Source organism: Hippopotamus amphibius, chromosome 2 (genome assembly GCF_030028045.1).
Source record: "Hippopotamus amphibius kiboko isolate mHipAmp2 chromosome 2, mHipAmp2.hap2, whole genome shotgun sequence".
Classification (NCBI taxonomy): domain Eukaryota; kingdom Metazoa; phylum Chordata; class Mammalia; order Artiodactyla; family Hippopotamidae; genus Hippopotamus; species Hippopotamus amphibius.
This window is the reverse complement of record NC_080187.1, coordinates 82,144,805-82,160,837: the sequence shown is the minus strand read 5'-3', so window position 1 is coordinate 82,160,837 and position 16,033 is coordinate 82,144,805. Positions and strand designations below refer to the sequence as shown.

At 38.2% G+C, this 16,033-nt stretch overlaps 1 protein-coding gene and 1 long non-coding RNA gene across 2 annotated transcripts in view; one reads left to right on the top strand and one right to left on the bottom strand.

The window, feature by feature from the left end:
• IFNE (interferon epsilon) overlaps positions 1-4,597 on the bottom strand; it is a 59,259-nt gene extending 54,662 nt beyond the window's left edge. Inside the window, exon 1 of the mRNA XM_057720216.1 lies at positions 4,176-4,597. The gene's annotated coding sequence lies outside the window, so the exon portion shown is untranslated. The remainder of the gene's footprint in view (positions 1-4,175) is intronic.
• Positions 4,598-4,711: 114 nt separating this feature from the next.
• LOC130844118 (uncharacterized) overlaps positions 4,712-16,033 on the top strand; it is a 42,569-nt gene continuing 31,247 nt past the window's right edge. Inside the window, exons 1-4 of the long non-coding RNA XR_009051183.1 lie at positions 4,712-5,217; positions 8,931-9,062; positions 9,982-10,154; positions 10,930-11,042. This is a non-coding gene — a long non-coding RNA (uncharacterized LOC130844118). The remainder of the gene's footprint in view (positions 5,218-8,930; positions 9,063-9,981; positions 10,155-10,929; positions 11,043-16,033) is intronic.

The following is a 16,033-nucleotide window of genomic DNA, read 5'->3' as shown; positions in this document are numbered from 1 at the left end:
TAATTGGTCTTGACTGATCATTGGAAATCACATTAAGATCAAGTAGAAAAGCACACAAACCACAAGCTTCTGACGCAGGCCTTTCTGAGCTGATTTCTTTATCTTATTTTATACATATCCAATTTACTAATGTGGCCAAAGTCCACCTGAAATTTGACGGAGATAACTTAAGACATTGGTTGTCAGATGGTATTGGTTTTTAGACATAGTTCTTTTCCTTTCCTGCTACCCTTCTCAGAATCAGGATTACTTCTAAGCAAAGAACTTATATTTACAATATAAGGAAGAAAGTCCAACAGAGAATTACCATAGCAGTCGTAGAACAGCTTTTACATGACCAATGCTGTATCATCTTGGTTACATTAAAATGTACCATTTTATTGTACTTTTTGCCTCTTTCAAATTGTAGAGGCTGAGGGGACCCTCCCCCCCCAATCAGAGAACTACAATATAAATAAACTATAAGTAATTCAAAATAAGTGAAAAACCTAACTGCATTCTTGAGCAACAGTCTCCTACATACTACTCACCCTGGAATACTTATAATCAAATCATATTCTGTTTTTTTTTTTCCTTTCCAATTAAGGCTGAAAGCAGTTTGAACAAGGCTACTGCCTATTTACAAATGGCACTAATTTTCCCGTTTGAGTATAAGTCTTTTAACTTCAGCTGTTATGCCCTTGGCAAGGAAGTGGAGCTGAACTGGACAAGACTAAAAGATTTCGTGGGTTTGATTTGCTGTGGATGTGAAGCTGGCTTTGCAGATGGCAGAAGATGACTACTCACTTCCTTGCTGCTAGAATCAGTGTAAAAGGGTAGTGGGTAATCCGACTCAGCATCTCTCCTCTGGTTCTGTGAACACAGGCTTACCAGGCAGAACTATGCTCAGCCCACAGAGCTTGTATTATTAATTTTCTCCTCACTGTCTTTCATCTCTCAGTACCCCATCCTCTGTAAGAGGCAGGGCAGACAGAGTAATGGAAACTGGGCCACAAACTACTTAACATGAATGCCCCCAAGGCCAATAAAAATTGCATTTTCCCTTGCTCAAAGTATAATTTGTAATTAATATAACCATTCCTATTTTACTCAAAGGATTGGTGCTATTTGTGATGTTAAAAACAGTCCCTCAAAAAGGGCATTTCTCTCAAAATGGAAATTACTTATTTAATTAACTTTAATAATACATTTAATTTATAAATTGGTCTCAGTGTTGAATAGCTTGCAAAGTGGTATATAGATAATATACAGTAGGTTGTATATTTGATAAAGCCATGATTAAGGATTTTCAAATGAGATTTATTTTTTCTGTTGTGTATTTTAATACACTCAAAAACTACATACTGGCTAAAAAGTCAATTATACAATAAAGAAGAAAGTACTAGGGAATCTGATTAATGTGTATAAATTTTGATCCCAAACTCTTCTTTTCCACCCTTTCCTTGATGCAAACCAACACACATGTATACCATAATCATGCTTGGATTTTCTTCCCCTTTATCTCAAGCCTCATCAAAAATTATTTTGATAATTTCCTGGACTCCTCACATAAGATGTGGAGAAAAAAGTCTCAATACCCATGCATAAAGAAAGCACATTAAGGCACTTATACTGTATCAACGCAATAACTGATTTACTTTCTACACACTTTTTAAAAAAGAGGACAAAGTTAAAAAGTCCTCAATGAAAATACATCTCAGAATACAAAGATCACATTTCACTGTTTTTTAAGACTGACCTACTTAAGATTCAACAAGTTTTTTTTCTAGTCTACAGAAATATGTTTTAACAAAGAAAAACTTTCTTGCTCTCATACAATGGGAGGGTACTCCTAAGAAACACTTGGGAGAGTATCCCTAAGGAAACAATCTGCAAAATACATCAAAAAACTGTTAAAACATAATTATTGATTCTTCTGTTAATTTACTTTAAGATTTCAAAGAATTAGAAAAGAACTATAAAACCATTATTCTCTAAAAATCATACGATTATATGTATTCTAAAATGTCTTCAAAAAGCCATTTGGTCTTAAAGCTAGATTTCATCCCTGAAATATCAGTAATCAGGAATTTAACTCTTTCTTTCTTACAGCTTAAATTTGTTGAGACCCCATGGTGTTTATATGTTAAAACTACCTAGATACACTAAATGAAGAAAAACTGTGCTAATTACGTAAAAAATTTAATATCTACTGTCATTAAGTGTCAGTGTCCTAAGCAAAAGACATCTTACAAATCTATTAACAAAGAAAATGGTCAACATAAATGATTTAAAGTACTTTGAATTATCCCAACTAGCTACCAACAATAATTTAACTATAACTTCAATTTTAAGGCAAACCAAGATAAGTATTTTTTAATCTGAGAAAAAAATCATATGCAAAAAAATTCTTCTATTTCACTGGAGGATTTAAGATTTACAAGTGTGCATTCTCATTAAAATTCTAAAAGTACGATACATAATTTTATGCTACCTTTTAATTTTAATTCCTCATGCATTTTACAGCTTCTAGAATAGTTATTTAGTTATTACATTGTACAAAAGTAATATCCTTAACTTTTCTTCCCACTGCATTTTTAAAAAAACGCTCAATTATAAAGCATTTTATACCTCCCTTCTTAATCATTTATTTAAAATTTCAGTCCACATTATCAGCCAAAGCTTTGTTTCTGATGCAGGCTTTTCAGAGATATAAAATTTCACCCAGTGAATAACTGTACTTTTTAAAAGAGCTTCTTGACGTTTCCCCACATTTACCTATCATGTAAGCAATATCTGCACGTACAATTAAGTTGTAATATGGCATAAATAAAAAATAAACATTACATGCTTATAATTCCATAAAGTCTAATAATTCTATGAATATACACACAAGTAAAAAACTTTCATTTCATTCAACTTAACTCGTTTTTTACATCCTAAGTTTAAAGAAGTTGCCCAACTTTCAAGAGGCTCTATCACAAATTAAGAAAAAGGGGGAGGGTGGCTATAGTTCTTATGCATGGGCTTAAACCACTTATTTTTACATTTGTCCCTTAAAATCAAGATAAAGGCCTTCACTTAAGGATTAATGTGTGGACACAATGAAAAATAACCAGTATTAGACTTGAAAAATAACTTAAAAGTCATTCCCTCCCCCAACCAAACACAAAACTCCACAACAAATAAACCTAAACTTGGCTGTCAATTTTAAATCAAATTTTGCCAATTCAAGCAACATTTATTTAAAACAAAGTATCAAACAGAATATTGTTTATATTTCTGTCCATGAGAAAAACATTTTAATGCAGGAGTAGTAAGCTCCAGAGGAAAAAAAAAATAGGATCATTTTCCTAATTCACTTCAAAGCTGCCTCGATTTCAGGGAAGAAAGCTGAAAGGCCCGACTCCAGAAACTAGAGGTCCCCGGGCGTGAGGGTTGTCCAGCCACAGCCTCAACTCCAACCCAAGTGAAGGTCTTGAGCTGTCATTCTTAGTCCTAATACCACTTATGCAGGGACAAAAACGGTCCCGCAAGAAGCCGATTAAGGGGTCACTTACGCTCAAGTTTTCCTTAACTTCTCCCCTGCCAAAGCGGCGCTAAGTGAACATTTCTGCCGTGTTTTCCACGACAGCCACTGTCTTGCTGTAGGATCGCAGGCTCTTCTAAGTGAAGTACTGTTGGAAATACCAGGATTTTACAGCGCATCATTTTCCCACCTGTATGCGGCGGAGAACAAACTCTAATCCTACCAGGAGAGCACTGAAAACACGCCTAACTTCTCTTCACTCTAAGAGGGGAAAGCACAGTAAGTTGCACAGTGGCAGTAATTTTAAATAGTAACTGGGCTGTCATGAAACATCACTGGTTGAAAGCTCTCTCCCCTCACTCGCTCCTGGACACACAAGGCTCTTTCTTGGAGGTTTAGGGTTAAGAGAGTGGACCCGGGACTTGGGAGATCCTGCCAGGGAGACAGCCTGCTATTTGGGCAAGAGCAGGAGGCGGTTCTACGCAGAGCCAGGGCCGCCGCGCCCCGGGATGCGCCGGACCCGGCCGCAGCATCCTAGCGCGGGTGCCCGCCGGCGCCGGCGGCCCTCGGACCCGGGCGCTGACCGCCGTGTGCCAGGCCCCGAAGCCCCTTCTCACCTCGGAGGAGGATGCGCCCCCACCACGCTTCCCGCGCGTTCCTCGCTTACCTGCGGGTCCCGCTGGAGCGCTGAGGCGCCGCGCGGCCTCGCGGGGGGAGGCGGGGGGCAAGCAGGGGCCCCTCAGCCCCCGCCGCCCTCAGGCCGCCGTCTCTCCTCTCTGGTCCGCGCGGGCGCCGCGACAGGGGCCGCTCGTCTCTCTCCTCCGGGCTCCGGACGTGGACCCTGCGCGTCCCGGGCCGCGCCCCAAGTTGTGCGCAGGTCGAAGCCGCACGCGAAGCACCTCCAGAGGGGCCGTGCGGCCCCAGAGCCAGGGCCTCCGGCTAGCGGGGGCGGGAGTGGACGCCCCGCACCTCCGCCCGGTCCACACCTGCCGCCGCCGGGGCCGCCACCGCCGCGGCTCCTCCCCGGCTCCGCCCCTCGCCCGCCTCCGGCTCCGGCCGCTGCCGCAGCCGCCGCCGCCGCCGCCGCCGCCGCGGGAGGCGCGGGGGAGGGAAGAGGCTCCCGGAGCCGGTGCGTGAGCTGGGCGCTGCGCCTCCTCCCTCGGGCTGGGGCGGGACCCAGGTCTCTACACTGCAGCGCCGCTCCGGAGCGCCGGAATCTGTTGAGGGGAGCGGCAGCCGCTACCGTTCCTGTGGCCGTGGCAGCCTTTTTCGGGTGGGAGCGTCTCTCGGAGAGTCAGAACTAGGGAAGACAGAGGGTGCCCACCTGCGTGCGCCCGAGCTCCCCCTTGCACTCTCCGAATCCAAACTTAGCTGGATGCACAGTGGAAGTGCCTCCTAGCTCGGACCTCTGCATTTGTAGGGGGTCTTCTAAAAACCGGGCTGGCAGCATGGGCCCCCTAGTGTAACTGCCTTTACAACAAGTAGGGGGGCCTGCCATCTGGAGTGGCCTCTCCCGTATTCGCAACCCTGTGGTTGCTTTGAGGCCTATCTCAGATGCCGTCTCCACCGTGCAATTTTTCCAGGTGCCCACCCGCATCCAGATTTGATTTCGCCCTCTTTTGGACTGCAGGGGCTCTCTGAACCTCTCTGCCGGCCCTGCCTTTGGGTGAGAGCGCACTGTGAAATGCAACGGGCCATCTCCAAACACGGTAGTGATTTTTATTATACTCTGTGGATTCATATTCCGTACTATCGTATAAAAGCAGAGGGATTTATGCTTCCCTAATCCTTTTCACTTGGGTTTAAATTCCTTGAAGGTTAAGGCTATAATAAATTGCTCATATCTATAAGTTTTCAAGCAAATACTGAGCGGTACACAGAACGCACCAAATGACCTAGCCAGAAATTCTGGCTGTCCTACTTAGCTATATCCTCTGAAAGCCGAGCATGGAGCCTTGTACCTAGATGTAGGATGGGGGGGGAGGTCGGGGGAGATTTTATTTCTGTGTGAGAATGTAGTTAATTTGGGGCAAAGATCAGTCTGATTCCCACAAAGAAAAATTCCACGGGGTGGAGGTCAGCGAGGCAAGGTTCATAGTGGTATTTTATTTATGGTGGCATGTATCTCCATGTAAAAAGTCATTCAGTCAAATAAAAAATATTCATCAGATGTTTCCTAAAGAGTTGGTACTTCCTAAAGAGTTGGTACTTCCTAAAGGCTTTTTTCCTTAGCCAACTATAGAAGTCAAATGCAGTTGATGTATTACATAAATTAGATTTGCTTGAACTCAAGGACTGTATGAAAGATTAAAATTTAAAAATTTCTTTATAAAATACAGTTGAATAAAATGTTTATATACCATTTGTCATGTCGTTCACTTAAGTGTATATTTTGAGTTGAGAGGTCAGTAGTATTTAATGGTTAATGGTATTAAGTAAACAGATAGGAATCAAAAAAACTCATCTGCACTTCCGCTTAAAGCAGGTTGAATTCATGAGTTCTATTTTAAAGAACACAAATCTCAAGCCGTGTTGACCATCTTGACCAAGAAATAAAGAAAATTTAACAAGGTTATTTGTATTAAAATATTCTTGAGAGCTCTTGAAAACTGGGTTTTCAAAATTTATAGTCACAGTATAAAGGAAAAGTCAGATATTTTGCAAATCATGAAAAATGTGCCTTGAGATATAAAAGATTATGAACCTTATAAAGAGCTAAGTGCTTTCAAATATATATGCATACATGTTATATGCGTATATATATATTTAGTGAAACGTTCATAGAAAACTCAAAATTAAAAGCACTGTTTGAAGTGAAAAAAACCCCCACTAACTTTATCATGGAAAGCATAGTATTAAATAGCTGTTTTAAATATAATATGTAAAAAGAAAAAAAAGATTTCATTATGTGTGTTATACTATGCAAGACTTTATGCAAATTCAATAGGAAAAGATACTGAATAAGCAAGCATAAGCATTTCATTTGTGGAACATATTTTTAAACTTCTATACAGAAGCCCAGAATAATGTTATACAAAAGATTATGCAATTGCTTAACTAAAACTATGTATCATAATACCATGACTAGAAAAGAGCCAAAAAAGGGATAATTCACCTCAACTAGTAAATATCAACCCAAATAAAAACTATCTTAAGCCCACAGAAAAAGAATTATCTTTTAGACTTCAATTTGAGGCAAACAAGCTATTTTCCCTGAGACAAACACATAGCACAATAAACCGAGGAGTAACAGAACACAGCCATAAATGGCCGACACTGCAAACCACATAGGCATCTTTCACTTAAACTACCAAAAGGGCTGTCCCAGGATACTTCACATACAATTGTTTGTTCACATTTTACTCCATCTTAATGAAAACATTGTCTGAAATTTGATAATTTCCTCCTCAATCTTTACCTGCAAGAGAAAGGTGAACTACTTACTTTCTAGCTGTACCTAAAAATGAACAAATAAGCCAAATTTTCTCCCAGCACCTAAATAATTTCTAAATATATTACTTACAAAGATTACTTTATTGTTTCAGTTATTACTAGTTTCTGTACCTTTAAACTGTTCAGTGTTACTTATCCCATGCTTACTTTACACATCCACAGACAACCCAGGATTTTCAGAAGAGAGTGGAATGAAACCTTTAAAGTTTAAATACATACACGTATGTCACATCCATCCACCCCCCCATCTCCCCAATGAAGTACGGGACATATGAGAGTAGAAGAACTAAAATATCTTTCTCAAAAATAAATATTTGCAATAATTATGAAACAAATCATTAACAGAAAGTCTACAAAATGTACTTTCTATTCTGTTTTTAATTAATTTAAATAGAAAAAATTTCCCCCATAAGCAAATTCAAATGTGGGTGATTATCACTGGTATATTTTTGAACACTGGAGTGCTGCAAGAGGCATGGGAAAGAATTTCTTAGTTAGAAGCCTTTCTGTCATCCTTTAAAATTCTGATAAGTTTTTATATGGAAGTTAGCAGATAATTTCAGTTTAAATGATTCACCTTTTTGGTGACAATGACGAAAACTTTTAATGTTTTCTTTTTAGTGAAAAAAAATCTTGCTAAAAAGACAAAAGAACAGATATCTATGCAAAAGTTAATGTCTGTTAAAACTAAATAGTGCGTATATGGATATCTGACATTTTGAAATGTTCCATAATTAAGAATAAAAATTGAAATAAGTAAGAGAATTTAACAATGGTAAGTAAAACATTGAAGTAAATTGAAAATTATTTGTGATCCCCCATTTGTCCTTACACAATTTTTTAACACTTTAGTTATCTTCCATCTGTAGTTTTTTGTGGCTGCAATCTCATGCCTCCTACTTTCTGGATAAGAGTTCTGACTGTACTGAATCATTTTTGGTGCATGTAGAAAGGGGGAAATGAGTACTTCTAAAAGAAGCAATGCCATGCTATTTAGAGTAAATATTGTGTTAAAACAGGAATAAGCCGAAAATGTTATGTGACATATATCTTTTATCCTGTGCTGACTTTGGAATGTCATTTTGCATGGTAGTGTTATTTTCTTTAAACAATTAGTCAAAACACATTTTATTTCACCTAACTTCCATAAAGTAGGAATAGTGAAAAATATATTGCTGAAATAAACTGAATATGAAAAAATACCCTATTTTGTTCCTTATATGTTTTTTTATAAAAATAATTATTGAAAGTCACAGTTTTCATTCCCTTGAGCATGAAATGACATATTTTTGGATTGTGCAATTGCTATTAGGTATAAGTATTATACATTTATTAAATGCTAAATCAGTTTCCATAATTTTTCAATGTTGCCAGCTCAACCCCCATTTTAGGAACTATTACTAAACTTTTCTTAAGAAAATGTAATCAATAACTCCAGCTGTTACAAAAGTTTCACAAGTTGCTAATGTATAGAAAGTTAATCTCTGGCTCAGAAATAAATCTATCTTTCTGATCAGTGGCCTTGTTTATCTTTGACTCGTTCATATTGTGAAGACTCAAAGGATGGCAGTGGCACCTATAAGGGAGAGTGGTGGTTCTCAACCCTGACACACACATTGATGATACAGGTATACATGGGCTTGGCATTAATTATTAAGTTAGATAGTGTAATTCTCAGTACTTGCTAACTCTGATTCCATCTCTTGCTCCTCTCTTGAAAGCAAGCGAAAGCAATGATTTTAAGGGGATAATCTTGAATTTGCTCTAATTTAAAGAGATAAGTCATTCATATACATTACTTGTAATCCACCTCAGATCTTATTGAGACACAGCAAAATGTTAAGTACCACAGAAGTAGATAGAGAACTGTTTAATACAAAACTCAGCTCACTATTTGTTTTATCCTAAGGAAAAAAGTCTGTTTACTCTCTCTTACCTAACACTTGCTGATATCTTCCTCTTTGTATAGGTTTGGGCTCTGGTTGAGTGGTGAGATGGAGCAGCTCAAGGACACATAGGAGGGGAAGATGGGAGGGGCCACTCCAAAGTGCTCTTCAGTAGAGATGACGAATTGGATCTGTTACCAAAGTCTTACTACTCAGTAAGTATGCTCCATAGACTAACAGAATCAGCATCACCTGGGAATTTGTTAGAAATGCAGAATCCTGGACCCCATCCCCAGATCTGCTGAACCAGAATACTCATTTTAAGAAGATCTCCAGATGATGTATGTGCACAATGATATTTGGGAAATGCTGAACTAAAGAAACACCAGAGTTGATATGAAAATTTCCAATCCTGTGGTTTTGGTTCCCTGACTTTTCTTGCTGCAGAAAGGCAGAAGTCTTCAGGTCACTAACACTCCTGAAATTTTTATTAAGGCCTCATATAGGAAACAAGATTCTTGGGGCAAGGATTTTAGAGCAACATTAAAACCTGAGCCATTGGAATCACAGATTAATAAAGACACGAAGTTACCTTGAGAAATCATATCACCTTTGCCCTTCTTCTTTCTGGACAATTTCTTCTTTTTCTTTTTTTTTTTTCCCCAAAATCTCCAGGACCACATCAAAGCCTCTTAGTTGAGTCTGTAAATTTCAGGGGCTGACTTATCCACTGAATATAAAATGTGACTGTATATTTTTATTTTTCTAAAAAGAGAGTTCTTAGTGTTCAAATTCTCAAAGGGTCTGCCCCTAATTGTTTAAGAACGACTGATACATCTTTCTTCCCTCTAAATCTTATTTCATTGTGTCATTCCTCAGATGTCAAGTTTTTTAAAAATGTCCGCTTAAAAACGTTGCTTATTTTAATTTAACTTTCATTCCTTTTGTTTCATTATGGGCAGCATATTATCAGTACCATTAAAAACCTCAGCATCAGTGCTTTGTCTTTCAATCAGCCTTCTGGACAAAATATTTTCAGTGATGAAACTGTTGCTAAAGTGCTAAATATTTAAGGGTCAACTTTAATTAAAGATTCTGGAAAACCTGTCCCTTTGTGTGTGTTTCTCCCAACAGAAACAGGGCAGCCATTGAAGAGTTCCAAGTACCACCCTAAATTCTAGCCATTCTCTCCTTATTCAAAAGGAACTGGATTCATTTACTTCAAGGAACGTATTTATTAGAGAAACGGAGAAAAGTAAAGAAATGATGAACTCTGTTTTGAACCATTCTGAACAATGTGAGAAATGGTAAGCTACTTTCATTAGGAAAAGAAAGTATTAATACATCTTGTCTAAAGTAAAGAACGGTTATCAATTTAGCACACCAAAGTAGAATTATTTTGGAGTGATACAAAATATGTCTTAGTCATCCCATTATTCTAGCATTGTAGTGGGTGCAGTGGAAGATGTATTTAGGCTTTGGAATGAAGCACATCTGTTTTACTCCTCATTCCTCCTCTTACCTGAGATAAACCCCCAACATCTTTGTTCCTCAGCTTGTACACTAGTAAAAATGGCAAAAACACTGTAATGCCTACATCGTATGGTTGTTGTAAAAATTGAACAAAATAGTGTATATGAGTTGACTGGTAGAGTGGAGAGCACACCATCTCTTTTTCTGAGGTTGGGGTGGGGGTGGGGGTGGAGAGAGACACACACACACAGACCACCTATTCCATTTCTCTTCAGCTCCGTAACGGCACTGCTGCACACCTAGTGTAGTAGGTATGTATGGAACACATCAAAGACCTTCAGATATCTTTGGGCTGTTGGTTTTAAGGCTGAGAAAGCCAGCAATGTTCGGAACTACATCAAGGATTCCAGACTATTCCCACTGCCCATCCACTGAATGACTAGTTCATAAAGGCCATGCCAGTGTGCATTTTGGATACAAGAAAAACAAGTTCACAGCCAGGGAAACCTGGCACATTCTTTAAATCCCTGTCCAGCCATGGGAAGACAGCTAGGATCTAAGCAGATGTCCAATTGAGACCCAAATTGTGGGTTTGTATCTGTGTTAAAGGAAAAGAAAATGCAGATTATCTTTATGGCCGCTACTCACCCTCCATGAAACTATCTGAAATGAGAGCTGCCTGTCCTAAGGAAGACATGTCGACACATACCCCACGTCCGAAGGTAGGAGGCATTTATTTTGTGGGACGTATCTTAAATGATTTTAGAAGAGGATATATGAGAGGGTCATCTTTTTCCCCCTTCTGGCTATTTTATAAATCTCCAAAACCTGACATTTGCATGAATATATTCTTACAGCGAGACTTTATCACTGTGGAAGCTTTCCGAGACATGGTCCTTAACCTCCCTTCTTTCTTGCTCAGTTGCTTTGTCTCCTGTTTTCCCACAATTAAAAAACAAGCCAAAACAACTCTGTAATATCATTTGCATTGCATCTCCTCTTCTAGCCTTTCAGGGACAACACTGTGCCTTATTTGTCTTTGTCTTGCCAGGCTGGCCCATTTCCAAATGCATGGCAGGTCCTCTACAAATCCAAGAATGAATACCCTGTTCTAGCATTTGCATTTCTCAAACTTGCTATCCCACATTAGGTGTTCCATGAAAAAACTGAGAGTCAGACAAGTTTGAGAAAACTTGGGTTTAAAAAAGTTAAACAATTTTAAAAAATACGTGACTTCTCAGATCCTTTAATATTTTAGCATGTATGTACTTCCCAAATATTTTTGACCATCGAACCCACTTTCACTTTTCTGCGGCAAGGCAAGGTTTGCAAAACTCAGCTCTAATCCAAAGCAATTCACACATTCAGCAGCGGTTCTTTAAGGCTTTCTAAATTACAGTGTGTAATACCCTTTTAAAAAAACACCAAAAGATTCACGAGTACCAGATTTTCAACAATATTAAATACAATGGAATCCCAGCACGATGAAACAACTTAGATCCCCCCTGCCTTGGGGTGCATTGTAATAGGATTTCACATAGGCTGGATGTGAATCTGACTAATGTTATTTTACCCAAAGTAAGCCAACACAAAGGGCAAAAGAAGGGAAATGTTTGGCACAATATTTTGTCAGACAATGGTGTCAGCTCTGCAAACAGTAATTACAGCTCTGGTTCTAGACATGTACCATATACTTTTCAAAGAGTTTTTACTCGCCATCCTGGGAAGATGGTTTGAATTGATGAGATGCACATGAGAAAGGTATTTGTGTGAAACAAATCCCTGCAGGTGGTGATCTTCTTACACTAGGTTTCCTCCTGCTTCCTTCCCATCTTGCCTGACCCTTCCACCTTCCCCTTGTTTTCAACTTTCCTCCTCTTTTACTCTCTTATCCTCCTCAGAACATGGTAATTTTCCTGCCTGTTGTTGTATCAGGGGTGGTAAGATATTGCTAAATCAACACATAGAATATTGATTTAATTGAAGATAATATTAAAAATATATCACATTTAGTATGGCATGAGCACTGGCCAACCAGAGCTGAGGGTGACCAGAGCTCTGGAGTGAGGTCTAGAAAGCACCCCACTCCCTCATCTGTTAGGACTTAACCCATGAATGCTGAATCCAGGGACGGGGGATGTGCCCAGGTAAGGAGCCAGGGATACAGGAGGGACACTAGAGGGGCCACAGGAGTACAGCTATTTATCGCTAGTTCAGAGCTGTATCAATGTTTAACAAACCTGGTCATACCAGTGCATGTCAGATGCATGTCAGCCCTAAATTCAGTCACTTTTCCTGAGTGACTACTATGTGCCAGGCATTTTGCTGGGCCCTGAAGATAAGGCCAGGAGCAAGATTTTTATTCTATAATAGTATCAAATTCCCTAACTTATTGAACAAAGTGATCAAGAGGCAAATTAAAATGAAGTTATGATTATTTCTATTTATCTAACATAAACAGCCCCAGTCTATAATTAGGTTTTGGGCCAAAAGGGGAAATATGGGAAAAGGAGGTCAAACTTGGGAGTGGGAGTAAAACAAAATCACACTTAAAAGAACAAGTAGCCATCCTGTGACATCAGAGAATACTTTGGTTTCTCTTTGTCATTTGAAGACACTTCACTTTTGGAAACTGCTTCGCTAAAAACCTTTCTTCACAATTTTTCATTGAATATTCAATTTATGTACCCATGAAAATTGTGGGTGAAAATGATTACCGAACATGTCTTTAATTTAAAAGGAAAAGCAGTGATACAGGAGAGTGTCTTTTGTTCCTAATTGGAGTATAAAAAATAATGAATCTGTTGTATCCTGCTTGCTCCGAAGTTATGAAAACATGGTTATTGCTTATATAAAACATAATCCTTTAAAAATCTGTTTTTATCATCTGAAATATACATTGAAACTTTATCCCACTATCTCTTTGGCTTATTTGAAGAGATAAAACTAATCATGGAGTTCCTTCTTCCAAGCAGGGTTCAAGATCCATTCACTTATGACCCTCACGATAATCCTATGAAGTAAAATCACAATCCCCATTTTAATGCAGAAACTGAGGCTCAACCAAGTTAGGCAGCTTGACTAAGATGACGTAGGGGAAGTGGCAAGGAACTAGCGATAGGTTCAACTTTGCTAACAAATTAATCATGTTTCCTTAAAGTCTGTGAAATCAATAGTCAGCATCATCCTACATTGCTGCTAACTGAACAAATCCTCATGAGAAAAAAATTGAGATGCAATATACACACAAACAATTCACTATATCCCTATTATGTTACAAGAAACTGTTCACCTGAATTGATTTGAAAGTTGAAATGGGTCCTAATATGTATGAAACAAATGTCAAAGCTTCTTAAAAAGCCTAGGTATGATTCATTATACACTGTATTTCTAAGATCAGAATAAACTTTTATTGTCTAATGTGAGTTCAAAGCAATCTAGGCCTTTTCATCTAAAACAATACACCCCCAAAGAATGTATGTTTAGTCCCAACACAAGATTCCAGATTGTCTGCTTTTACTTTCTCTTCAGAACTAGTGCTAAGCCTCTAGCTGTGCATATGGGTATTGCTCTTAGGTTAAAAAGCAGACTGTCCTTGCATGGCAGGTTTATCCCCTGCTCTCTCCAACAGGTTGTTTTTTCATGCTTTTCTCTGTACAGTCACTTTAACCACTTTTGACTACTTCCTTAAACAGAATGCGAAACTTGACATGAAACAGAATAGGAAATAAAAGCAGGATATAGAGGAAAAATAGAAAATAAAAACTTTTATGAGAAAAATATAAAGATGGAAATACGTGTGTGTATGCGTGTGTAGGTATGCATGCATACAGTTTGTGTAACAGGCATACAGCTTTCACTCTGGTGTAAAGAGAGAGATCTAAGAAGATAAGGGGAGACAATAGTAGGAGCAGCAAGATGATTGATATTTATAAAACAACAGAGGGTATGGACTTGGTCTCTGAATCCCAGAATCCATGAAACTTGAGAAAGGACAAAAAAAAAGGCCATTTGTAGATAAAGTCAGTATGGTGATAATAATTATAATATACATAAAAGTCACCAGTTTTCAAAGACATAAAATGATTTGTTTATGTAAACCATAATTTATTATCTCTTTTCAAACGTTAAATGCCATGGAGGTGTCATTTTGACAATTGAATATTTTGGTACTGTGCATGGCCATAAACGCTTACTAATGAATTCTTGTTAACAGAATGCTGAATAAACTCACTTTTACTGAATACTAGGGCAAACCAGCTTTTATTTTAGTTTTTAAGACAGGTAGAAAGGTGTCTTTCTTTAATAAGGTTGTAAACTTCCAAAAGTTTAAAACCTTCACTAGGTGTGGCCTGAAAAATGAGACAGATTCAAAGGAAAAGTATAGCTTGCTAACTGATATGACATCATTCTTTTCCTCTACTGGTATACAATTTCTGATTTTATAAACTAAATGCCACTTCAGAAATATGTTCTCACACTTTGTCTTGTCATCTTATTTTAAATATAATCCTTTAAGATACATTTATAGTACAAGTTCAATGTTAAAGAACTCTAATCTTATAATCTTATAATGGAAAACTGGAGAAGGGATGGGCCCAAACTATCTAACACCAAACCCTTAACAAAGTGGGATTTCTGTGTATGGAAAAATATTTGCTTCTATTTCTTCATATGTTTAAATCTTTTAGAATTATCCTGGATTCTAAGAGTTCTCATAATTGGGATATTTTTCCATTTTCATTTCTGTTGTTCAGGGATAATTTTTATCATATATGACCAAAATATCATTCCATATTTGTATCAAATGCATACTTTTGTCACCTGCTGTTATTTTTGAAGAAATAAACCTTTTGTTGATATGAAATGAAGGAACGAGAGGATTGCCTAGCTTTTCAATGACAAAATAAGAGAATGGAAGAAAACCCAAGTAGTGGACTGGGAAATGGGACTTAAATCTGTTTAAATAGTATTGCTTTTCACATTCTGTTGTTCAGTATTTATCTCTTTACCACCACCAAAACTCAAGCCTTCTCTCCCCCCAAAATCTTGAAGATAAATGTTTTCCTTCAGAAAATCAGAATTTAAAATAGTGTTGCCATCAACAGAGGATCCTGAGAAACATGAGAGGGGGTCCCTTGTCCCACAAGAGAAGTGAATTTGCTTAGTGCCGCACATAAGGTAAAGGGCAAAGCAGAAGGAAAGAGAATAAAATATCATGGAAGGTAAAATGACGGAGACTGGGAACGGGCACAAATGTAAATCAAATGAAATTCTGGAGATGAAAACAATCCATTAGTCCTTAGTTACTCACTGGTATCTAATGCAAATCTTGCCCTATGCTAGAAACTGGCTAAGAATACAAAAATGTAAGCTGGGATTCCTAACTAACTTCACTTCTAGGTGGTGGACACACTTAACCTAGGTAAACAATGGTTGACATTGTTTTCTTTTATGTTAAAGATGTTAAGAGTTAGAATTGTTTAATGGAGAAAGCAAAGAAGACTGGTGAAATTTGGGAGCAGTTGGATTTCCACTTGGCTTTGTCCCCAGACACTTCTCTCTGTCAACAGTGACAATATTTATTTGCAATTTGGGCCTTCTCATCACAGCCAAACACACACAAAAATGATTTCTCTGGAATAACTTAGATTTTAGAGGGCGATTTCAGAGAGAAAAATCAATGTAGCTTACAGCACAAGTAGATTGCTAG